Source organism: Symphalangus syndactylus, chromosome 12 (genome assembly GCF_028878055.3).
Source record: "Symphalangus syndactylus isolate Jambi chromosome 12, NHGRI_mSymSyn1-v2.1_pri, whole genome shotgun sequence".
NCBI lineage: Eukaryota > Metazoa > Chordata > Mammalia > Primates > Hylobatidae > Symphalangus > Symphalangus syndactylus.
Window position 1 is genome coordinate 30247468 of NC_072441.2, and position 26072 is coordinate 30273539.

At 39.1% G+C, this 26072-nt stretch overlaps 1 protein-coding gene across 3 annotated transcripts in view; it reads left to right on the forward strand.

Moving 5' to 3' along the window:
• ST6GALNAC3 (ST6 N-acetylgalactosaminide alpha-2,6-sialyltransferase 3) overlaps positions 1-26072 on the forward strand; it is a 582436-nt gene that overhangs the window by 15900 nt on the left and 540464 nt on the right. The window lies entirely within an intron of this gene.

Sequence of the window (26072 nt, forward strand, 5' to 3'; positions counted from 1 at the left end):
TTCCAGTCTCCTCCAAGGCACTCAGCCTCTTATTGTTTATTTTCTAGCTACTCTAGGGTCTTTTCAGGCCCTGAATCTGAAACATGACATTTGTGGAAAATGATGGAAAGTACTTTATGGCTAAAGCTTAGTCTGGACTTTGGGGGCTGGTGGGACATTAGGTAGACTAAGGGGTTTGGACTTGACCTTGTAGGTAATGGAACACTTCTGAGACATTTTTAGCACAAAACTAAATGTAATGGAGCCACTGAGCTGGGGAGTAGAATATTCTTCTATTGTCTTTTTAGAGTGCTCAGAGTCCCTGCATTGCCACTGGTCATTGCCCTTTGTACTTGGAAATGACTTGTTCCAATTATGACAGCCTTGCAATTGCACAGGCCAACTGTTTATCAGAAAACTGTAAGGTAAAACATGGCAATGACATCTCTCTCCTTGTGTGTCATATTTAACGCACATGTTCTCTGAAATCAAGAAGCTGGGCTAGGATCTTGCACTGGCCCCAGACCATATTCTGTTGTGACCATGCTTCAGTGAGAATGTGTCACCTGTAAAATGAAGATAAGCAAGAATATCAGTCTGTTTGAAAGTGCTAATAAAAGTAAAATATTCTTGGCAAATAAAGCTATTGATGTAGGTGTTGAAATTTTCATTTAGTCAGAGCAGTCCTAAATTTAAATGTAACCTTTTGAGCCCTTAGATCATTGAGTTAAGACTCTTTCTCATGTGGATGAACAGTAAATGCTTGTGATCTGAAGATGTAAATTGAGAGGAGTAAGGGACTTCTGGCCCATTGTGCATGAATGCCTACTGTTTGTTTTCCTGACTTACGACAGTGGTCTCGTAAGATTATGATATCACATTTTTACTGATCTTTTCTGTGTTTAGATATGTTTAGATACACCGATACTTACCATTGTGTTATAGTTCTTATAACTACAGTAGGTAGCACAGTAATGTGCCGTATGGGTTTGTAGCCTAGGAGCAATTGGCTATACCACGTAGCCTAGGTGTGTAGTAGGCTACACCATCTAGGTGTATGTGAGTGCACTCTATGATGCCCACACAACTACACTTAAGGATGCGGTTCTCAGAACGTATCCCTATCCTTGAGCCATTCATGACTGTATGTATATGTCAGTTAAAGCTTATAACAACCCTGCGAGTCTGTTTTTTCATCCTGCTGTGGTTTGGATTGTTTATGGGGAAATGCAGGCTTAGAGAAGTTAATTGCTTGAAGTCGGAGAGTTAGGAGATCCTTCAGTTTTGACTGATGTGAACCTCCGTGCTCTTAACCCCAGCTCTGTCCAAGTCATAAGACCGTCCTATAGACAGGCCAGAATGGTACAGGTGGAAACACAGGAAGAGATCTCCTTTCCTATAGACCTTAAATAAAAATGTCTCTTGGACCATCTTGTCTGAAAGCCCATCTTTTTGGGTTTATTTCTCTGATGAGAGAGATACTTTGTTTTGCCTAATACATATTTTTAGAAAGTAGTACAGGCGTCAGTCTTTTGTAAACTCTTTGAGATTTAAATAAGGAAGTTTGCTCTTTGAAGGACTTTGTGGCTAATCCCTTGGTAAAGAAGTATCTTATAATTGACTATGAATGCCTTAGTAGCTATTCTGTTTCATAACTTGACTTTCAAAAAATAATAATGGCAAAAGATGACATTTTTTGATAAGCACCAGGTGCTTTTAGAGGCAATTTTTATGGGAGTTTCTAATGTAATCATCACAGCAACCCTTCAAAATGGGTGCTATTATTGTGTCCATTTGACAGACAAGTAAACTGAGGTGACAGTGGCTAGATGCAGGGATGGCTTCATGGCATGTGACCTGCATGATCACACAGGACCCCATGCTTAGAAGGGCCCCATGCTTGGTGTAATATTCTGCAATTATTGTCGTAAAAGACTTCATAATTTTGAACAAGGGCCCTGCATTTTTATTTTGCATGGGGCCTCATAAATGATGTGATTGGTCCTGCCTAGCCAAATTGTCCAAGGCCATTCCATGGTGAGCAGCAGAGTTGAGGTTCAAACCCAGACTGCCTGGCCTCCAGCGTGACTGCCTGGCCTCCAGCGTGACTGCCTGGCCTTCAGGGTGTGCTCTTTCATTGTGTCCTCCTGCTTCCCATATTCCCATGTTCTTAAGCACTGTCCTCCATCTTGTTTTTCTCTGGACGTGTCTTTAGAGGCAGAGGCAGGTGGTTTGACTCATGTCTGTTGAATTCTAAAGATTCAGAATTTATTTGTTCAACTGAATGCTTGATACATATAATTTCCTAATTAGGTTTGTGGGAATGCGGTAGTAAAGATTTGAAGATATGGCAAGAATTGCATATCCTGGCTATAGTGAAAAATCAGTCTAAAAATAAATTGGAATAAAGTGGAAACATTGTAACATATTTGCTTTGTACAGCTTTAATGGAAAAAGGAAAGGAAAGAATACATATGAAAAGAAGGCAGTCCCTTGGTGCTGCCTGTCTCAGTGCTGTGCACTGTGGACTGGGGACACTTAATTACCATGTACAATTTTATGGACTGTTTATGAGAAGCTTCTTTTTAACTTTTCATAGATTGCAGTAAAGGAAAATATAGAAAGATAGAGGAGGATTTTCATCACGTTGGCAAAAACTGTTCCTCCATCATCTATGGCTAGAGCCTGAAACTGCCCAAGTTCCATCTCTCAGCATTTTCTGAGAACTTTCTGTGAAGAGAATTTCAGAGGCCAGTAAAACAAGTGTGGTCACGAAGGGAATCAGAACATGACTCCCCCAAATCTGCCTCTTTGATATAAAATTATTTTTGAGCTGAAGGCAATTAAGAAGCAGTAAACCGGGGAAAAGCTCTCTCGATGCTCCCCATTTTCTGCCTAAAGACAGGATATAAACCCTCCTCTACTGGAGACAACTCTAGACTCATCAGCCGAGAGACAATGCCAGAGGAATTTGCAAACTAACCTCAATTCATCAGTTTTCTCCTGTGTATTTACCTTCCCACAGTTTCTCATCCTTGGAAGCCCAAAACCTCACTTCTTTGTCCTGTCTTTTCTTAACAACTTTATTGTTCTTTGTTGAACATGCCACATAAGCCAGATGCCACATAAGCCAGAGTTCTAAGCCGCTGCTGTGGGTTACATTTCATTGAGGTTTCTCCTGTGTGATGTACACTGCATGCATTCATAAGTTGTTTGTTTTACTTCTGTTAATCTGTCTTTTATTACGGGAGTTCATCCCAACTAAGAACTTATGGGGCTTGGGGGAAAACTTATTTTTCCTCCCTGACAGTCACTGCAGGGCAACTGAGGTTCTGACAGAGGGAGGCATCTGCCACGGGAACACGAGGAAAGCAGCTGATAGAGTCAGGAGGAGTCTAGAAGGGTCAGGGGAATTGTCCATGTAGAGAAGAGGGACAGAGTGTTCATCTATGCAGGGAACAGTAAGGACAAAATCACGGAGGCGAGGGAGGCGAGGGAGATCACGGTCAAGATGAACTGCAGTGTTTGGCCCTGGGGGAAGTGTTAGAAAGGTAGGTGGGGACCAAATGCTATTGTGCTAAGTTAAGGAGTGGGGATTTATATATCCCAAGGCATTAGGGATGGTGATCATAATAGCTAGCATTTATTGAGAGCTTCCCAAGTGCTAGGCACGATTTAGCCCTGTAATATCTTTATTCTCCAGCACCTCTTTGGGGTTAGTTACTAATCTCATTTTACAAAGAAGAAACCTGAGGGACAGAGACTTTTAATAACTTACCTAAGGTCACACAACTAGTATGTTTCAGAGCCGGGATTGTGAACCGGGAAGTCTGGCTCCAGAACCTGTGTTCCTGATGGCAATTTTATACCCATTCCAGTGACGGAAGAATTTTAAGTAGAGGAAACGTGGATATGATGTACATTTCCAAAGATGGTTCTAATGGAAGTGTGGCGTGCTAGGTGCAGGGAGATGAGCATCTCTGGTTTTGCCACCACAGAAGCTATGAAGACATGTTCTTTAAAAATGACTTCTCCTCTCTTCCCTTGGTATATGGGTGCAATCAATTCTTGCTTTAAATACCTTCTCCCTGCTCTTTCTATCTCTGAACAGATTCCTCACCCCCACCCCCCACCATTCCTTACTCACTGAGCTTTATGCTACTTGACCATCAGTCAACATCACTCACCAACCTGGCCTTCTTTCTTCTTCCCCTTGGTACTGCTCGCTACATTATAAACATCCACGTGATTTCTGGTCACCTGTGTGTATACCTATTAGGTGATACGATATGTACACTCAGTGGTCATTGTTAATACATGAAATGACTGAGGACTCTAGAGGCATGAATGGAGTTAGAGTCCTTTCTGTGTTATATATACCCCTGGGATCTGGGGGGCAGGCAGCAAACCTCTTTGGACCTTAGAGATAAACTGGGCATGGTAATCATATCTGCTCTACTGGTTGTTGTCAGAAACAAAATGAAATAAGATGATATACTTTGTATAAATAATGTTTACCGAAAGTATAACATTATACTTTGTTATATGGCTACATTTTCTCTAGTGTAAGCAATTTTATTTACAATTTGTACCCTACTTGTTTTGATATCATTTATGGCAACTTTATGTATTATAGCATTTCAAACCTGGAGGGATCTAGGCAGACTGTGGTTAATTAGTTGATGTTTAGAAAGACTGGTTAATTCACTGCCAGAATGGAGGTGGGGTGGGTGGGGAGGATAACTGTTTTCTCCAGGCAGTGGGTCAGACTGTTCCCAAAGTGTGATCTTACCCATATCACTTAACTTCTCTGGGCATCTGTTACCTCCTGGAAAATGAAGGCAAAGCTGCCTACTTGTAGGGCTGATCATGAAGAAGATTGAGATGTTTTATGTAAAGTGCTTGACATTTAGCAAGTGTTCTAGAAATACTATTATTATTTTCATTCCTGAAAAGGAAGGAGTTAGTATTCTAGTGTTGAGTGTCAAAAGCGTGGGGGAAGGAGTGTGGGAGGGGTTTATACACTTTTCCTTCCCATCCTCTCAGTTGTCCTCCCTCACCTCCACTCCCTCCATCTCCAATCTTTTCTCCTCTCAAGGCTGAATGAAATTGAATGTCTTGTAAACGTGTGCAGCCTTTGCCACCGGGCCCTCAGACCTGCCCTTTTAACATTCTGACATAATGGATGAAAACATGAACAGCTGACAGTCATCGGTTAAATCTCCAAACGTTTCATTCCCTCACATATGGGGATGGTGCCCTCTGCCTGGTGAACCCAGCCCAGGCAGAGATTGCAGGAGCTGGCTCTGCTGGTGGTGGGCCTGGTTACCTAAGCAACGTTTACCTGTGCTGATGACAAAGGGCCTGTCACTGCCTCCTGATGCATGCAGAAGAATATTAAGTTTGCGGGGAGATGGAAAGGAACAATTTTCTCTTGAAATGAGGTAGATGCAGGTGTTAATTTCTTTGGAGTGAATTTGCTGTTTTCAGAGAGGCAGGGGTAGAGCTTAAACACAAACTTTTGGCTGAAAATACTTAGTTTGCAAACCTGGCAAGCATCTTAAGAAAAAAAACAATCCTGGTGCCGGGACTGTTAGGCTTCCTGTCTTTTCAGCAGCTTATTGCATTTATTTTACTGCTTTGAAGGATTGGAAGTCTCTGAAGGCCATTTTTTTAATGACTTGGAATATTAATGTAAAAACTTGCTTGTTGCACAATACAGTGGATACTGTAGCTTTGCCTCTAATTGGCTTTTCAGTCCTTCACGCAGTAAAGCCCCCTCCTTTTAAGACATTTTCTTTATTTTGAAATATATTTTATATTTATAAATTTTGTTTATAAAATATCTTTATTTTATAAATAAATTAATAATGAAGGAAAGTGCACCAAACAATTAAATAGCCCAGTGATTTATCATGAAGTGAATATATTGATGATTGCTGCCATTAACAAGGTGAGGACAGAACATCGTAGGTGTCCCAGAAACAGTCCTCCCCACTTCCAACCCTTCCCGTCTCTTGCTCTCCCAAAGGAGATTGCTGTCTTGGCTTTCCAAAGCAAATAAACAAAGTTCTTACTAGAGGTTTTGTTCCCTAAGTGTTCATTTCTAAACACTCTGGTTTAGTTTTGTTTCTTTTGAATTTCATGTAGTTGAAGTCATAGAGCATTTTTTTTTTTTTTTGAGACGGAGTCTCGCTTTGTCACCCAGGCTGGAGTGCAGTGGCATGATCTCGGCTCACTGCAATCTCTGCCTCCCGGGTTCAAGCGATTCTCCTGCCTCAGCCTCCTGAGTAGCTGGGACTACAGGCATGTGCCACCATGCCCGGCTGATTTTTGTATTTTTAGTAGAGACAGGGTTTTGCCATGTTGGCCAGGCTGGTCTTGAACTACTGACCTCAGGTGATCCACCCACCTCGGCCTCCCAAAGTGCTGGGATTACAGACGTGAACCACCACGCCCAGCCAGAGCATTGTTTTATGTGTGGCTTCTGATATGGTTTGGCTGTGTCCTCACTCAAATCTCATCTTGAATTGAAGTTCCCATAATCCCCATGTGTCATAGGAGGGATGTGGTGGGAGGTGATTAAATCATAGGGGTGGTTACCTCCATGCTGTTCTCGTGATAGTGAGTGAGTTCTCATGAGATCTTATGGTTTCATAAGGGGATTTCCCCCCACTTTGCTCTGCACTTCTCTTTGCTGCTGCCATGTGAAGAAGGACATGCTTGCTCCCCCTTCTGCCATGATTGTAAATTTCCTGAGGCTTCCCCAGCCATATTGAACTGTAAGTCAATTAAACCTCTTTCCTTTGTAAATTACCCAGTCTTGGGTATGTCTTTATTAGCACATGAGAACAGACTAATACAGCTTCTTTTTTTCAGTGTTATGTTTATAAAGTTCATCCATGTTGTGGTGTATAGTTGTAGTTCATTCATCTTACTTGCTATATTTCATTATAGGAATATTCCACTATTTATTTATCCACTTGGCCATTGATGGATATTTGAGGTATTTCCAGTTTTTAGCTATAAATACTGATGTTGTGAGCATTCCTGTACCTGTTTCTTGGGGCACATGTGCATGCATTTCTGTTGGTTGTGTTCCTAGGAGTGGAATTGTTGGGGCATAAGATATATGTTATCTTTGGCCTTAATAATATAAAAAGGTTTTGTTGTTGTTTTTTTTTGCAAAAAGCAAAATAATTGCTCTCATACAAATACAAAATGACCATGTGTCAAAGATGTTATTTAACTCATTAATTAATGAGGGAACCAGTAGATGTTAGCAGCTGATTCAAAGGAGAATGGAAAGGTCCATGTATATGTAGGCAATAAGAGATGAGGAAATGAATTTATTAATAAAAGTGAAATGGGTCTATCCACAAGGCAATAATTTGTTGCATTTCCACCATACATGATTCACTTGCATTTCTATGGACAGGAAGAATTTGTATCATTATCAGTTTTCTGCAACTTAAATAGTTGTAGAATATCAGAAAGACATAGAAAGGCATAATAACACAGTAGGGTGCTTTAGACTGCACACTCACCATGCTTTTTTTTTCTTCCCTATTCTACAGCTGTCACAATTTTTCCTGATGGTGGATATTACCAACCTGTTTTCCAAAATTAGTGTATCAAATCACTCTTCCACCAGAAGTATCACAGAAGTTCCTTTTGCTTCTGGACAACAATTGGTTTAAACTTTTGCCATTCTGTTAGGTATGCAGTGGTATCTCTTTGTGGTTTTAATTTGCATTTCCTTGATTAAGAATGAGGTTGAACACCTTTTAGATATTTATTGGCTATTTGAATATCTTCTTGTGTGAACTGCCTGTGTTAGTCTTTTCCCCATTTAAAAAAATGGGTTGTCTTTTACCTTTTTGGGGGTTAGGAGTGTTTTATATATATTTTACGCATTAATATATATTTTCCAATCATATGTGTTGCAAATATCTTCTTCCACGTTTTAGCTTGTCTTTTCATTCCTTTACTGGTGTCTTTGATGAACAAAACAATTATACTACAGCCCATTTTCTTAATTTTTTATTTTACAATTAATGATTGTTAAAATCCCTCCTTAAGAAGTCTTTTGCTAGTTTGATTTCTTGAAAATATTTTAGCATATTAATGTCTAGAAACTACATTATTTTGCCTTTCAAATTTAGATCTAAAATCTATTTCGATTTTATTTTTCTGTATGATGTAAAATAGGGCATCATTTTTTACCCCAATATGGTATCCAATTCTCCTGGCATCTTTCATTGAAAAGACTGTGCTGTCGCTACTGCTTGGCAGAGACACCCAAATGTTCATATGTTTGAGTCTTTTTCTGGATATGTTGCTAAATTCTATTGATCCATTGATCTGTTTGTTCATTTTAATACCAATGCCACAGTGTAGTTTTTTATAATAAGTTTTATGATAAGTCTTTATTTCTGATAGAGCCAGACCTCCCACTTGCTGTTTCTCTTTGAGGTGATCCTGGCCCTTTATATTTCCTTTGAATTTTAGAATTAGCTCATAAAGTTCCACAAAAATTGTGGATCTTATTTACTGAGTTTTTATTTAAGACTGCGTTGAATCCTTAAAAATTCCACTTCTAGGTATTTATCCAAGTGAAATGAAAACATATGTCCACCAAAGAGTGGTACATGCATATATTCATAGCCCGTTTATTCATAATTGCTCCAAACTGGAAACAACCGGTATGTTTATAAAATGTAAAACTACTAAGCAATGAGAAGGAATGAGCTGTTGATACATGCAACAATGTAGATGAATCTCCAAAACATTACATTAAGCAAAAGAAGCCAGACATGAAAGGGTACGTAATACGTGATTCTATCTATATGAAGTTTATAAAAGCCCCAACTCTACAGTGATAAAAATCAGTCAGTGGCTGACTGGAGTCAGGGATGAAGTGGGCAGATTAGTGGAAAGAGCTTTACAGGGGCATGTGGGTATCAACTGGGATGATGATTACAGAGATCACTAAACCACATCCTAAAAACGTATATATTTTATTGTAAGTAAATAATACTTTATTAAGTTTTTTAAAAAAGACTCCATTAACTCCATAGATTCGTTTAGGAAGGACTAACATTTTTACAAATTGAGTCTTCCAACCTAGGAATATGTTATATAGCTCCAAGTACTATTGCATTTCAATTCTCACATTAATCTTCTTTTGTTTTTATGTAGAAATTTTTCATATTTTTCAAAGAAATATCCACTTATTTTGAGGCATTGTTAAGTATTTATGATACAATGGAAATTAAAAAATTAAATTTAATTTTGTTTATAGCTGGTTTATGAACATGTAGTTAGTTTTTATTTACTGAAAATTATATCCAGCAATCGTGCTACATTGACTTATTAATTTTATCTGTAGATTCTTTGGATTTCTACATTCACAATCATATCATTTGCTAAAAATGGCACTTTTGCTTCTTCTTTTCTAGTTGTGTTATCTTTTATATCTGTTTTTACCTGATTGTACTGAGTCCAAAAATTCATACCGTGTTGATATCAAAGAGAAAGTTGTCAATATTTTATCACTGTGTTAGGTTTGCAGTAGCGTTTTTATAGACATATTTTAAAGGAATTTCCCTTCTATTCCTCCTTTGCTAAGAAGTTTTATTCATTAATGGATGTTGAATTTTATCAAAGCTAATCTTGCATCTATTAAAATTATTATATGTATTTTCTCCTTAATTCTGCTAATGTAATGAATATTTGTAAAATGTTGAACAACCATGCATTTCTGGAAGCAACCCAATTGGGTCAAGATGGATTAACATTTTTATATGATGTTATATTTAGTTTGCTAATAATTTATTTAAGCTTTTTGCCTCTATGTTCATTAATGAAATTAGACCTGAAATTTTCCTTTCTCATAAAGTCCATGTCAGGTTTTGGTTATCGAGGTCATGCTTAAAGTGAGTTAGGAAATGTATTCTCTTATTGTTTGGAGGTATTTGAGTATGATCAGTATTGTTTCTTCTTTAAATTTCTGGTAGAATTATCTGGGGAAGTCATCAGAATCTGTTTTTTTTTTCTTTGGGGGAATTTTAAAATTATGCGTTAAAATTTTTTAATGGACAATTTTTTTAATGCCAGTTTTAGATTCACAACAAAATTGAGCAGAAGGTACAGAGATAACCCATATAACCCTTGCCCCATCCGTGCACAGCCTTCCCTGTGAACAAGATCCCCCATCAGAGTGGTGTATTTGTTACAATTGATGATCCTAAATTGACACATCATTATCACCCAAAGTCCATAGTTTATACTAGGATTCACTTTTGGTGTTGTACATCCTATGAGTTTTGGACAAATATATCCACCATTGTGTCATGCAGAATAGTGGTACTGCCCTAAAAACACTCTGTGCCTGCCTATCCATCCCTCCCTTCTACCGTAACCCCTGGAAACCACTGACCTTTTTTTCTGTCTCTATAGTTTTGCCTTTTCCAGAAGGTCATATAGTTGGAATCATACGGTATGTAGCCTTTTCAGATTGGCTTCTTTCACTTACTAATATGCATTTAAGTTTCCTCCATGTCTTTTCACAGCTTGATAGCTCATTTCTTTTTAGTACTGAATAATACTTCATTTTCTAGGTGTACCAGAGCTTGCTTATCCATTCCCCTACTGAAGGCCATCTTGGTTGCTGCAAGTTTTGGCAGTTATAAATACAGCTTCTGTATTCATAAACACAGAATAAACACCTATATGAAGATTTTTGCATGCACATAAGTTTTCAACTCCTTTGGGTGAATGCCAAGGAGAGTGATTGCTAGACTGTGTGGTAAGAGTGTTTTCAACACTTCCTCATGTTGATCTTTTATATTATATGCTTGTTTTCACTTCAGTCACGTCTGCTCTTTATCCATTTCCTTTCTTCTACTTTCTTTTGTTTAAATTTACTGATTTTAAAAAATGATTTCTTGAAGTGGTTAGTAGATTCTCAAATTTTGTCGTAATGTATTTACACAATAGGGTTTCCCTTAAGTACTGTTTTTGCTGTTTTAGATGAAATCATTTTATTATCATTCAGTTAAGAGCAGTTTCTAATTTCTACCAGGGATTTTCTAGCCATCTTTTCCTTATTGATTTTTGGCTTCATTGCACTGTGAGCAAAGAACACACTTTGAATGATTTCAGTGCTTGAAATGTGTTGAGATGTGTTTGATTTCCTAACATCTGGCATATTTTTATACGTGTTTGCTATGTGCTTGAAAATAAAGTATATCCTGTATTTGTTGAGTGCAATGTTCTATATGTTTATTTGGCCAACTTTGCTGTTTATGTTCTTCAGATTTTCTGCAACCTCACTGATTTCTTTTGTCTTTTTTTGTTTTATATGTTTCTGAGAGAGATATGTTAAAATTCTATAATATGATTGTAGACTTGTCTTTTTCTCAATTACAAAGGATCTTCCATATACCTAGTAAGACTTTCTGCCTTACAGTCTATCTTATCTGACATTAATAAAACCACACCAGCTTTCTTTCAGTTAGTATTTGCCTGGTGTGTGTGTGTGTGTGTGTGTGTGCCTATTTGAATACTCTTAGCTCCTGCATTTCTATAGCATTATTTTTAGGTGTGTCTCTTGTATACAGCATATGGTTGAGTTGGACAGAGTTTGTCTTTTAATTGCAGCATTGAGTTTTCCTACTTTTAATGTAATAATACACGGGTGGGTTGAAATTTATTATTTTATTTTTTTTTTTTATTACTTTATTGTTTATTTACAATGTATTAACTTTAAATAGATTACACATTATTTCCTGAACTGCATACTTATCCAGTCATAAATATTAATCCAGAAACAGAAACTACTGCAACATAGATTTAAGTACTAACCAACCAACCAACCAGATAATTAGATTTATTAACATTAAAAGATTTATGTTATGTGAACATACACAAAAAAATTGACAAAAATCACACAGTAAAATCCTTCTCTAGAGTATTTGAACAATATGTTGTTCTTAGTAGTTGCCAATGATTCAGAAGTTCCTGAAGATATTGGGGTGGAGGAGTGCTAGTTATTTGGGCTTCTATTATCTAGACACTCAGTGAGAGTTTGTTGTGCTGGTCTGCCAAATATCATCTGTATATGTGGATGAAGTTTTCTCTCATTAGCTTCATCTCTTTATTTTTATGTGGGGAAAAAAAAATGCACATTTGCAGAAATGTTTAGTGTGTATTCTTTTTGAATTTATAATGTATCTTTCTTAAGCTTGAGAAGATTCCCTTGCATTCTCAAATATTAACAGCTCAAGAACTAACAAGCTTATTTTCATAAAAGTAATGGTGATGCCAAAAGAAATACCAGTAAAGAATGAAGGGCTATGCATTTCATTGGCTTACCATATTTAGTACCACAGTCATGCACCACATAATGGTGTTGCAGTCAACAATGGACTGTCTATATGTGGTGGTGCCCCCGTAACATTATAATGAAGCTGAAAATTTACTTTTGCCTAGTATTTACTATTCGATACATTTTATTTTTATTTTGGAGTGTACTCTTTCTACTTATGAAAAAAATATTAACTGTAAAACAGCCTCAGGCAGGTCCTTCAGGAGGTATTCCAGAAAAAGGCATTGTTACAGGAGATAACAGCTCCTAAATACCTTCCAGTGGGGCAAGATGTGGAGGCAGAAAACAATGACTTTGATGCTGACCCTGTGTAGGCCTGGGCTAATGTGTGTGTTTATGTCTGTTTTTGTTGTTGTTGTTTGTTTGTTTTTGTTTTTTTTTTTTTTTTTTTTTTTTTTTTTTGAGACGGGAGTCTTGCTCTGTCACCCAGGCTGGAGTGCAGTGGCGCAATCTCAGCTCACTGCAAGCTCCGCCTCCCGGGTTCACGCCATTCTCCTGCCTCAGCCTCTCCGAGTAGCTGGGACTACAGGCGCCCGCCACCACGCCCGGCTAATTTTTTTTTTTTTTTTGTATTTTTAGTAGAGACGGGGTTTCACCGTGGTCTCGATCTCCTGACCTCATGATCCGCCCGCCTCGGCCTCCCAAAGTGCTGGGATTACAAGCGTGAGCCACCGCGCCCGGCCTGTTTGTTTGTTTTGAGACAGAGTCGTGCTCTGTCGCCCAGGCTGGAGTGCAGTGGCACAATTTTGGCTCACTGCAACCTCTGCTTCCTGGGTTCAAGCAATTCTCTGCCTCAGCCTCCCGAGTAGCTGGGATTACAGGTGCCCACCACCACGCCCAGCTAATTTTTGTATTTTTAGTAGAGATGGGATTTCACCATCTTGGCCAGGGTGGTCTTGAACTCCTGTATGTCTTTGTTTTTAACAAAAATGTAAAAGTAAAAAGAAATTTAATTAAAAACCTTATATAATAAGAATACAAAGGAAGAAAATATTTTTACACAGCTGTACAATGTGTTTGTATTTTAAGCTGTGTTGTGAGTCAAAAGCTGAAAAAAGTAAATTTTGTAAAGTAAAAAAGTTACAGTAAATTTATTATCAAAGAAAAATATTTTTTATAAATGTAGCCTAAGTGTGCAGTGTAGTGTAAGTAACATTCACTCACCACTCACTCACTCACCCACTGACTCACCCTGAGCAACTTCCAGTCCTGCAACCTCCATTCATGGTAAGTGCCCTAGACAGGTGTACCATTTTTTATCTTTTATGCCATATTTGTACTGTGTGTATTCTTTGTTTAGATACACAAATACTTATTTGTGTATTTGTGCCTACAGTACTCAGTCCGGTAACCTGCTATGCAGGTCTGTAGCCTAGGTGCAGTAGGCTTTACCACCTCGCCTAGATGTGTAGTAGGCTACACCATGTAGGTTTGTGTAAGTGCACTCCGTGATGTGCACTCCATGATGAACACTGTGTGATGTTCACACAGTGATGAAGTTGCCTAACGACGCATCTCTCAGAATATATTCCCATTGTTGAGCAGCACATGACTGCACATGACACAGAAACCAATTCCCTCCACACCCTCCCACTGACCTCCTTCGCCCTGGAAATTTATTATTTTATTAATTTGCTATCTTTCTTTTAGTGCTGCTTGTTCCTTGTTCCAGTTTCTCCTCTTTTTCTCCCTTCTGTCGAATTGAGGATTTGTTGTTGTTGCTTTTAACCATTCCACTTTTTAATGTCTATTACCTTGGAAGTTGTATATTCTTTTATTATTATTTTGGTGCTTACACTAGAGATTATAGTATGCATCTTGACTCAGGTCTTAGACCACTTTAATGGCATTTATCGCTCTCTTGACTTCTGTGTCATTGTTATGTATTTTACTTCTATGCCTTTCAGATGCCCAAGACATTATTATTATTATTGCTTTATTCAGTCATAATTCATTTTGATTAGTCATATATTTATTCTTTTCTTTGTTCTTCATTTTATTTTCTTGTATTATTTCTCTTTCATCAGGGAGCACTCTCTTTTTGCCTGAAGAACATCATTCACTATTTCCTTTATTGTAGGTCTGTTGGTAACACATTCTTTTGGTTTTTGTCTGAAGTGCTTTATTTTACTATCACTCTTAGGGATATTTCCTCTGGGCATAAAATTCTAGGCTATCAGTTATGTTCTTTCAGTACTTAAAAGATATTTTATTTACTTCTGGCTTTCTTTATTTCTGTTGATAAGTTAGATAAAAATCCAATTTTTGTTTCTTTTTCACCCTCACGCTGATTTTAGTTTTTTTTTTTTTTTTCTTTGTGGTTTTAGCAGTTTTATTGTAGTTGGCCTAGGTGAAGTTTTCTTTTTACATTTCCTGCTTGGGGTTTCTGGGGTTCTTTGTCTCGGCTCCTTCTAAGGCCTGATATCTTTCTTCAGTTTTGGAAAGTTCTTAGGCATCATTCGTCTTGTCAAATATTGCTTTTCCCCATTCAGTCTCTTCTTTTCCATGGGCTATAGTTACATATGTGTTATACCTCCTCACTGTATCCTGTAGCGTCTTATCCTGTATTTTCCATCCTTTTGTCTTTCTATACTTTATTCTAGTTATTTTCTTCTGGCTTCTAATTCCTGCTTCTGCTGTGTCTGTTCTTCATTTATTAAGTTATTAATTTTAATGTATTTTTAGGCCTAAAATTTTCATTCGACTCTCTCTGTTTCTGAGTTTCTCATTTTTATGCATTCCATAGGATGGCGTAGCAAATTACTAGAGACTGGGTAGCCCGGACAACAGAAATGTATTCTCTCACTGTTGGAGGCTGGAGGTCAAGGTGTCAGCAGCCGCACTCCCTCCAAAGGCTCTCACTGTTGGAGGGAAGAATCCGACCCTTGCCTCTTTTAGTTTCTAGTGGCTGTTGGCCTTCCTTTGCTTGTAGCTATCTCTCTGTCCCTCCATTTCACATGGTCTTCTCCTTTCTGTGTCTGTCTTAAAATTTCTTCTGCCAATCTCTTATAAGAATACATGTGATTGCATTCAGGGTTCATCTTGATAATTTAAGGTAAGTCCTCCTCTCAGCACCCTTAATTCAGTCACATCTTTTTCCGTATAATGTATTATTTGCTCCTTTGCTACATAAGGTAAAATTCACAAGTCTCAGAGATTAAAATGTGGACATATCTTTTTGGGGGCCACCTTTTAGCCTGCTATACCATTGTACGTTGAAATTCTCAACTTTATAATTTTCTCTTTCTATAAATAGGGAGACTTTTTACAAAAAGTCTGTTTCAGATAATTCTAGTATCTGGAGGCTTGTGGGTGGGTTTCTATTTCTGTTATTTCTGCTGGTTTTGTTTATGTCTTCTTATCTCCTTATGTGCTTGGTTATTTTTAATTGTGTGTGAGACAGTATATTCGTACAATTTTTTACAGATATAATTTGAGGTGAAGATTGAAGTTTCTCAACCCCAGAAGGGATTTACATTTGCTTCTGCAAGCACTTGGGGCATTAGAATTCTGGAAGCATCTGATTTTAGTTTCAGATCTTGAGATGGCTTGGAGATGATCCATAGTCCTCTGCAAGGGCCTCTTAGTTCTCTATTCTCCCTTCCTGCTAGGACACAGCTCTTTGAGGAGCCCAGTCGAAAACAAATGATACACCTGGTCAGTTCCCACATCCTTAGCAGGACTTAAACACAAATCTTTATTTCCTTGGCTCCTCAATATGTTGTTAGGGGAATAATAGGCCCAGAATGCCAGCCTCTTTTGTCTGGACGTCTTCCTTCCCTTGATCCTGGCCTGATGCTTTTTTTTTTTTTTTTTTTTTTTTTTTTTAGCTTTGAGATGTTTTAAAGCATTTAATAAATGCTTTTTCTCTCTTCTACTTGTCTTCAGTGGGAAGGTGTATTAGTCTGTTTTCACACTGCTGATAAAGACATACCTGAGACTGGGCAATTTACAAAAGAAAAAGGTTTATTGGACTCACAGTTCCACATGGCTGGGGAGGCCTCACAGTCACGGTGGAAGGTGAAAGGCACGCCTCACCTGGCGGCAGACAAGAGAAGAGAGCTTGGGCAGGCAAAGTCCCCTTTTTAAAACCATCAGATCTTGTGAGACATCTTCACTATCATGAAAACAACACGGGAAAGACCTACCTCCATGATTCAGTTATCTCCCACTGGGTCCCTCCCACAACACGTGGGAATTCAAGATGAGATTTGGGTGGGGAAACAGCCAAATCATATCAAAAGTTTTATCTGGCATATCTAGTGAGTCATTATCAGAAGCAGTAGTCTCTCTGAAGCTTTTCTCATCTATCCACCTTAAATTTTTATGATTAAAAATTCCAAAAATTACAGAAGTGGGGAGAATAGTCCAAATATTCCCCCATCGCTCAAATGCAACTGTTGTCAAGATTTTGTCACATTTGCGTGGAAATGTTCACAACCTATAAGAAGAGAAAGTTATAAAGCAAGACAATATCTCAACTCACAGCCATCCACTCCCCTCTAATGGCCAGCATCAGAGACAGAGACTTCTGCCTTGGTTACCGCTGTCCTGAGCTTCTAGCACAGGTGTGCCCCTAGCTGATTTCAGTGAGCTGTTGTTAAATGAATGTGAATTCACTGAAGAACCACAGACTATGGGAGCTGGAGGAAGTCTTGGCTTGTCATAATGAACCACAGATTACAGATGGAGATGCTGACATCCTGAGATTTGAGATGTGCTATAGGTCACACAGGTGCATGGGAGAGTTAGGCCAAGGTCTCAACTCAGGGCTCTCTCCACTTTTCCGTAGTTCCTCCTCACTTTGCTAGCTCATTTAACCACCACTTTTTCTTCCTTTCTGATAACACTGAAGTTTAAGAGCATTTCATTACAAGTGTGATGATACAATGTGGTGTTAAGACATGACAAGGCAAGTTTTATTGGCCATTACTATTTGCCTCAAGTGAGTGGCAAAGCCTTTGACCACTCGAGGCATATATTAATAGCCCTATAAAATATATCCTGGATTGCTAGTGCTATTACCGTCTGGCTATTATATTTAAGAAATATTGTACAAATACCACTTCAAATAATTTTCTTACTCTTTTTTTTAAACTGGAAAGATTAGCTTTTTTTATGAGAGACAATTCTTCACATGATGGAGAAAACAGAATTGTCAGGTAACATGGAAAGAGTATAAGCTTTGGAGTCGTACCAAACTGTGGGCAGGTATTTGCTCTGCTAGTTATCATCACTGTGACATCAGGCACTTTTCTTAAACTCTCTGGGTCTATTTTCTTCTCTGTCAAATGACAACAAGAATGATTGTCTTTTAGAATTCATATGTATATGAAAACACCTGACATAGGGCCTTGAACATAATGAGTGGTCAATACATCTTATATTTTTGTTGTTGTTATTATGGTCATGATGATGAAATCCAATGGGAAATTTTTTCTTTTAATTAGTTGATTTATTTGTAAGACTAACAATGTTGTTGTTCTAACAGATCATTGTCTTGCAGGGCGATCTTTCTTTGTTTCCTCTCTACCCCTCATCCCTTGGAAAAATGAGCTGAACCATGTTGGTTGGTGCAAGAGGGGCTGACAGAACAGAGTTTTGATAAATCCACAAGGTGACTTTGGAAATTCTTTGCCATTTTCCCTCCTACTCAGTGCTCCTGGGACATTGAGCTCGCTGAGGCAGTCTACGGCTGTGCTTTGACTTCAGTGCCGTGCCTTGTGCTGGGGATAATTGTGTTTTCCATTTGATGGCCCACAATGCTTTGTGTAGGAATTGGATGGTGCACCCGTGCTCCTCAAGCGCTGAAGCAGGCATGTCACTCGTTGGGGTGAGGTGGATCATCAGCAACAACATACTTTTCTTTCCTTTTTGAATTAAGCACACAGAAAAATCCATAATCTAAACATGAGAGACATTAAGTTTTGGATGGAAGAGAGTGAATTTTGCAACAATAACAACTAAAAGCCCAGGACAGAGAACAATTATTGAAAACAACTTGCTGAAGTATATAAATAAATACAAGTGTCATTTCCGAAGCATCTTTCCTTCCCTAGGCTCACTGCCATTGTCATGGGAAAAGTGTGCATGGCAGCATTTACTCTGAGGTAATAACATGGATACATTTCCCGTTGCTCAAGACTTGTACATAGAGTCTGAAGACAAATTCTTCCTATCTTGCTGAGAAATTAACTTCTATTTTTCCATTCCTGTGAGCCAGAAGGGTAATTACCACATGCTGTTCAGTCATGAGTTTATGGAAAGAAACACAGGCTTCATTCAGGGTCTTCACCAACTGGGTGGGGTTGGATTGGTCATGGAGAGAACTTACCTTGTGGGTTTACAGCTGTACTGCAAACATTTCTTCAAGTCTGGAGCAGACTCAGCCCCTTTTTCCTGACTAACTTCTCCCCTGACTAATGCAGTGAAGGCAATGGTTGATGAGAATAATAGCAGTTGTTGCATATTAACCATCAATCAGACATGTTATTCTTTAAACACATTTTTGCTTTTTTTTCATAATAATCAGGCATCCAATGAGCTCCGCCCTCTTTTTATCCTCATTTCACTGAGGAGGAATGGTGGCTCTGAAGAGTTAAATAACTTGCCTAAGCTCACCACTTTAGAAGGTATGGCCAAGACTCAAACCCGATTGGTCTGGTTGTCGAAGTTGTTCTATTCTTAACCAATCTTCTACTCTCTTTGGTGCCACGATTATCTCTTTGCCTTATAAATATTCTTGTATGTGGTTTTATCTTTGTCTTATTATTCATAGTGCACAGGGGCTTTTTTCTTCCTACTTGCATTTCCAGTTCCTTCCTTATTAATCAGTGTGAGCTTTTTGTGGCTGAGCCCTCTTTTCTCTTGCCCCACCCGCCAGCCCACCTCCTGTTCAAATACAGCCCTGCGGGTGAACACTATGGGCAGCCCGTGTGTGTGGGCTCATAGGAAGATGCAATGTGGAGAAGAATGGAAGCTTCTACGGCAGATCTACGTTCTTTTTTCTGTCCACTCCTTCTCTCTACACCCAATGTACTTTATTTTTTGGCCCATTTTTGCTCCTGTGTGCCCTTTCCTCATCCTCAGAGCCTGTACCCTTGGCATTTTGTCTATAGACATTTATATTTCCTGGCATTGAGGCTATAGATCTCTAATACTTGAATTGATTTTCAAAATTAGGGAAAAGAGCCGTGATTTTAGCTATATATTTGGGCTGTTTGAGTTGAAAATGATGAAGAGTAAAGTAATGTTTGGTGTAAGAGGTGGGAGGCAGGACTGTGACATGGTCAGCTGACTCTTAGATGTGTAATAATGGTCTGGCACCACCAGTCTCTCACTGTCTTCTTGAAATCACCTCTAAAGAAGAGTTCGATCTGGAAGGTCAAGCCTGGCAGTGGGCTGAAGCTGTTCTCCCTGAGTGCATTTATTCATTTATTCACAAAGCAGTTACTGGTCTATGTGCCTCAAGATTCCTAAATCTCATTGAGCCACCAACCCTTTTATTGAAAGCTACAGGCTCTTTTTTTAACAAAAGTTCACAGAATACATAACATGGTTTTGCGTGCAATTTGAAGGGATTCACAGATCCTTTGAAGCCCATCTGAGGACTGCCAGCCAGGACCCCTAGCTTGGTGCACTACCTTTCTTGTTTAATCACATTCTAATCTCCAAATCAAGGCCTTTTCCATTGTGAATAGAGATAGAAACTCAGCTCAGATTCTTTGACGGAACTGTGTTCAGCCAAGTTGTGTTTGCTCATCACTGAAGCTTTAAGAGTTGGTTATAACGAAACAAAGTAACTGTGTGGAATTACTTATGATCACAAAGGCATCTGTAGTAAAGGATCAATCTTCACAGGAGTTGTCTTCTGAGCCTGGGTGTGAAGGGTCTCTAAACTATTTTATGGGAAATTTAAATCCCTCGATTGAAACAAATTATCATAGGAGGGAAGAAAAAGTAAATCTCATTAGTGGTTAGGTGTAGTGGGTTAAATATTTGCAAAAGTCTTGGTCATTTTGAAAATGGTAATACCAGTGCAATGAGTTCTGAAATCTGTAGACATAGTGTGTGTGTGTGGTGTGTGTGGGTGTGTGTGTGTTTCTGAAGAAAATAAAAATTTTCACATCTAAAATAAAGGCTCAGTTTCCTTTGGGGTTCCTTAGTTCACAGCAGTATGACAGCTAATCAGAAAGCTGCCATACTGTGATTCTGTTTTTATATTATTTAATTAGATGATTTAAAGATTCTCTAAAAATTCTGGTGCAGCCTTTGTGTTCCTGGGAGGAATCTTACATAACTTGGAGTCCTAGAATAGAGGAAGAGAACAGTGGTACCCAGACCTCGTTTGCTGTTACGGTTTATGTCGCAGACTTGCTATGTATGACTTCCATCAACACAAACGGAAGGTGACAGGTTACAAAAGAGTAGATAAAATTTTTTGCTGACTTTTCTCCTGGCTACACTCTCCCTACTCCCTCCCCGTTAAGAGTAACGGGACAGTTCCTGAACTAAAGTGGCATTGTGTTTCCATGCAGAAAACCGAAGACTCCCGTAAGCTGAGCTGAGGTAGGCAGGGCAGGAAACCGAAGGGCTGCAGGTTTGTCATTTGTTGTTAAGAGCTGTGGCATAATTGGCCAAAGGGGCTCATTGTCTACAGCTTTCTGTAAGTTATTCTGCAATATTCCATTCAAAGGAAAAGCAGCCAAGTTCTGCTTCCACCTTTCTAAAGTCTTTGGTGGTTCCTGTCCATTGGGTGTGTGTCCTGCCCTTTGCCTCACTGTCTCAATAAAGCATGTGAAGACCAGCTTCCTCTCCGGTCTGGCGGATCTGTTCTCAGGCTGAGCAGAGGGTGGCAAAGGCTGCATCTGCGTTGCTTGCTCCTGGCATTGCCAGCCTGCCAGGGCACCACACAGAGCTCGGGCTTTCAGGCACACTTTGGGTGAAGTCATTCTTCCCTGAAAACTGAGATGGGAAATTTATCCTGACATGTCAGAACTGATGAAGAAGGCTAAGCAATGGCTACCTGAGCGTTAGTCTCGGGAGTGTGTTCTTTCAAGCACAGGTTTAGGTTTGCTCTTACTTCTACTGTTTCCTCTACGAACACATTATGAAGGTAGCTTTCCACTGGAAAAAAAAAAAAAGACCAGAATTTGAAAATGTAATAGAGTGCATGTTCATTATTAAGATTATAAGAAAGCCTTTGAGAAGATCAGGCAGTGAGCTGAGAATTATCATTGAAGTTTAATTTGTTTGTTGGATATCTGGATGGAAACCAGCAGGACTGGCCATGCCCTGTTCCTCTTCCACAGCCCTGCTTCTGCCCAAAGGGCTCATTCAAATTCTTTTCCATTCTTTCAGCCCTCCGCATATGTGGAGAACCCTCATATTCTCCACATCCCTTTCTTCTTTGGAATCCTGCTCTAAGGAAAGAAATAGGTCTTGGTCACCTATACCTTTTACACCTTACTGTGAATGTCAGGATAGTGTATAACCTGGATATTGATACTCCCGGGGCATTTGAGTGTTATCATTTACTGTGAGTTAGAAGACTTTGCCTTCTTTAAAAAGGAAGTAGAAGCCATGCTTAAATCCTTTCAAAAACAAACCTGCACAGTTTGTGCTTTGCCCTATTTTTGAATCATTTGTATTAATGCTGTGACTTTGTGAGCACAGTGTGTGTGAGTCTTGGGAGAGGTGAGGACCTGCAAAGTTCTGGCTTGCCACTACCCTGCACTGTGGCTTTGGGAGTGTCAGCTCCCTGCATCATTATAAAATGAGTAGGTTGTATTAGGTGGTCACTAGAGGCCCTTCTAGACCTGAAAGTCCAAGGATAAAGTTGAGTGCTAAAGGAGCAGGCTGTGTAGACAGATTGCAAGTGTCCACCAGTGGATGGTCTTGGCACAACAAGGCTGCCTCTTCGTGGTCTTTGGTCCCGACAAGTTCAATATAAAATGGAGGAAATGTTATAATTTTAAGCACTGATAACAGGGTTTCCTTAGGGGGAGAATTGCCTTTGTGTGGGAAAATACTGTGATAAGACATTTGGAGTAGATTGTGAAACACTGAAAACATTAGTATCTGGGAACCTAAGCCAAAAAAGGGATGATTAATCTTTTGTACACAAGAAAGTAAAAGGAATTTGTGCTTTGTTCAGCCTTATGCAGAGGTAGAAAAGAAAATAGAGGGGAAGAGACAGGAGAGGGAAGAGAGAGAAAATCTGGAAAGATGGCAGAAGACTGGATGCTGTGTGTCCTAAAAGCCTGTAAGAAAGGCTTCGAGATAATTAGGAACTGTAATGTCTAATGTGAGATATTAATTTAGTTTACTGTGTGTTTTGCTCTCTAGTTTCTGTGACTTACCAATCTCTAATAAAACTCACAAATGGTTTTTGAGTGAATTATTTTGTGAAGACTAGGGAATGCATTGAGGATTTTTTTTTGTCTAGATTAATGTGGAAACAGCTGGTATGGAAATAAAATATTGCAGGCAGAGGTGACTAGAGAACATAGCCCCACCCAGAAAATTGTAGACGTCTTAGTGAGAGGTTTGCATCTCCACTGGACGTGCAGTTTGGAGGTCTCTAGCCAATCTCCTCTAGGTCTTCCAGGGCTGGTCAGGTGGGAGGTTCCCAAATGGCATTATTATGGGGTCTTATCTGCAAACGCAGAACTCCGTTATGTTTTAATAAAGGATGAGCCATTTTGACAAATTTGCAAGATTCTAGAAGCAAGAAGAATCTGGAATGTGTTCTTACATACTTTTTTTGGTTTATTTTGTTTTTCTGTTTTTTTTTTTTCCAAGATGGACAGTCAGTGTGAATGTTCTTATGTACCGTTGATTGTACCTCTAAGATGATGTAATGACCTCATCTCATCTAGCTCTCAACAATGGCCCCCTTTTGGCCAGAGGTTATTTGACTGCTTCAGAGAGATCTGGAAAACACAATTTCTTAGTTTTATCTGTGGCCAATTGTACCTCTGTAATGGCTGTTTTGTCCACCATTGTTTTCTGGGATTTCTGAGGAAAATTCTGAGACAAGTAACTCCTTTGTTTGTGGAAGTTAGTTTTGGAAATTACAAATGAAATATCTTTTTTTTTTTTTTTTTTTTGAGATGGAGTTTCGTTCTTGTCACCCAGCTGGAGTGCAATGGCACGATCTTGGCTCACTGCAACCCCACCTCCTGGGTTCAAGCGATTCTCCTGCCTCAACCTCCTGAGTAGCTGGGATTACAGGCGCCCGCCACCACGCCCGGCTAATTTTTTTTTTTTTTTTTTTTTTTTTTTTGTATTTTTAGTAGAGACGGAGTTTCACCACGTTGGCCAGGCTGGTCTTGAACTGCTGACTTCAGGTGATCCACCCGCCTTGGCCTCCCAAAGTGCTGGGATTACAGACATGAGCCACTGCGCCCAGCCGGACAAATGAAATTTCTATCCTAAAACAGTATGCATTACCTAGTCCCAGGTGGGTAAAAAAATGTATATATATTTAATGGTTGCTCTGAAAAAATATAGAAAGCATGGGTTCCAAAATATTAACTGTAGTAAGGAGTCCTATCATGGTTTTCATAGCATCCTATCCTGTACTTGTATGTTGTTGCATTTATAAAGATTGAAATTCATTACTAATGTAGTTGGTTATCCGTTTCTTTCCTAGAACAGGGAGCACCTGTCCTGCACCAGGTCCAGGGTAGTGTAAATGACACCTCAGCAATAGAATGATTTTCTCTAGTTTTACAGTTTCTACAGTGAACATATTATTTTTCCTAATTACAAAACATAAATCTCTTTAAAATGAAGCATGCATAATGAAGTACTCAGTATTACTTTTAGGAAATTATATTTGTGCAACTGAAGAAAAGGCCTACATGGAAAGAACTAGAATGGAAAGGAACAGGTTGAGGGATGTATATAAATGGTAGGTTTCTCACTTTGGGAGGCCAAGGTGAGCGAATCATTTGAGGTCAGGAGTTCGAGACCATCCTGGCCAACATGGTGAAACCCCATCTGTACTAAAAATACAGAAATTAGCCGGGCATGGTGGCTCATTCCAGCACATGCCTGTGATCACAGCTACTTGGGAGGCTGAGGCAGGAGAATCGCTTGAGCCGGGGAGGCAGAGGTTGCAGTGAGCCGAGATCGCACCACCAAACTCCAGCCTGGGCAACAGAGTGAGACCTCGTCTCAAAAAAAAAAAAAAAGGTAGGTTTCTGCTCTGCTCTTGGATCTAAGTGCTCGATTGTAGAGAAGATATCATAAAGACAGTCCAAAGTGTGAGTCCATACCCACAATAGCCGGTAATTGACATGGCAGCTTTGTTTTGCCTTCACTGAAAATACTGGCATGGTGTGTATTTTGTTGTCTGTCCTTCAGAATTGGATTTTGTTTTTTTCAAGGAAAAAATAGATGAGACTGCTACTATAGGATCACTTGTTAGATATATTACATTTCAGGATATATTTCCAGGCACTTCATGGTGGAAATTTGGCTCTCGGAGCTTAGGCTTGGTTTTGGGATATTTTCTGCATGTCAGTATATTTCAGTATGCCTCTAAGTAAACCAAGTAGCTCCTCCTCCCCCTCAACACCTGGCATGATTCATGACTGATTTGGGTAGCTGTAATTTTTCTATTGTCAGTTAGAAGGGAAAGAATTTAAATTTACTACATGCTAATCATATTCCAAAGCCATACTTAGTATTAAAACCACAGAAGGAGTCATTTACATTTAACAGGAGCTGTGGGTCTTAAGCAATGATCATTTGGTAATGTATGTTTTGATTTTAGGTTAAAAAGAACCTTGATGTTGTGGGATTTCTGGTTTTCAGATGAATGGCTAATAGCCTGTTTTTAGAAAGACATTGGGGATGGGAACATGTATTTGGCTTCTTTGAGTACAGAAATTCTGCTTCTTGGTGGACCACAGTTTGACTTTGTTTTCAGGGTTACCTTGGTGTAACAAAGCATCCCTTATGCCTTCAGGGCTGTCCTTACCAGCCATCACCTGCCAATTGGTTCCTGTCTATGTCAGTGTTTTGAATCAGAATATGAGGTGTGAAAAATACTTCATTCGATTTTAGACCACTCCTACCTTTTGGGTACTATTACATTTGAAAGTTTAGGATTTGGCCTAGTTCACTTTTTTATTTTTTTACTCTAAAATAGGTGTTAAATATATTTTGAGCATTTACTGTTGCAGGGCACTGTACTAGGTACTATGGAATTACATACAAACTGGAGAGACAGGCTCTGCTCTCTTTAAGCTTATCGTATGATAGGAAAGGAAGAAAACAATGAAAAAGCTACATAGCCCTTTCATTGCAGAGTGGTCAGTGCTATGGTGTGGGCAGAGTGTCCTGAGGGAGTGTAAGTGGAAGATAAGTTGAGGGAGAAGTGGATAGAGGGTGTGTGTGACCTTATGCAAAGGCATTGGAGTAAAAAGGTGCATCTGTCATTGAAGAGAATGAAAAAAAAAATGCAAGAACAGGAGCTCAGTGAGGGAAGGTGAGTATGCCCAGACCATGAAGTCTCCTGGGCTGCAGTGAGGACTTTGGACTCTATGAGCTAGGAGTGTTCTGCCCACTTAAAAAAGGACATGTAGGGGACACACATTATTTTATTTGCCTGAAGCTTGACCACCTCTCCTTTAGCTCCCTTCCGCATTCTGGAAAATGCTTCTCCATTTCTCTAGCTCCATGGTTACTA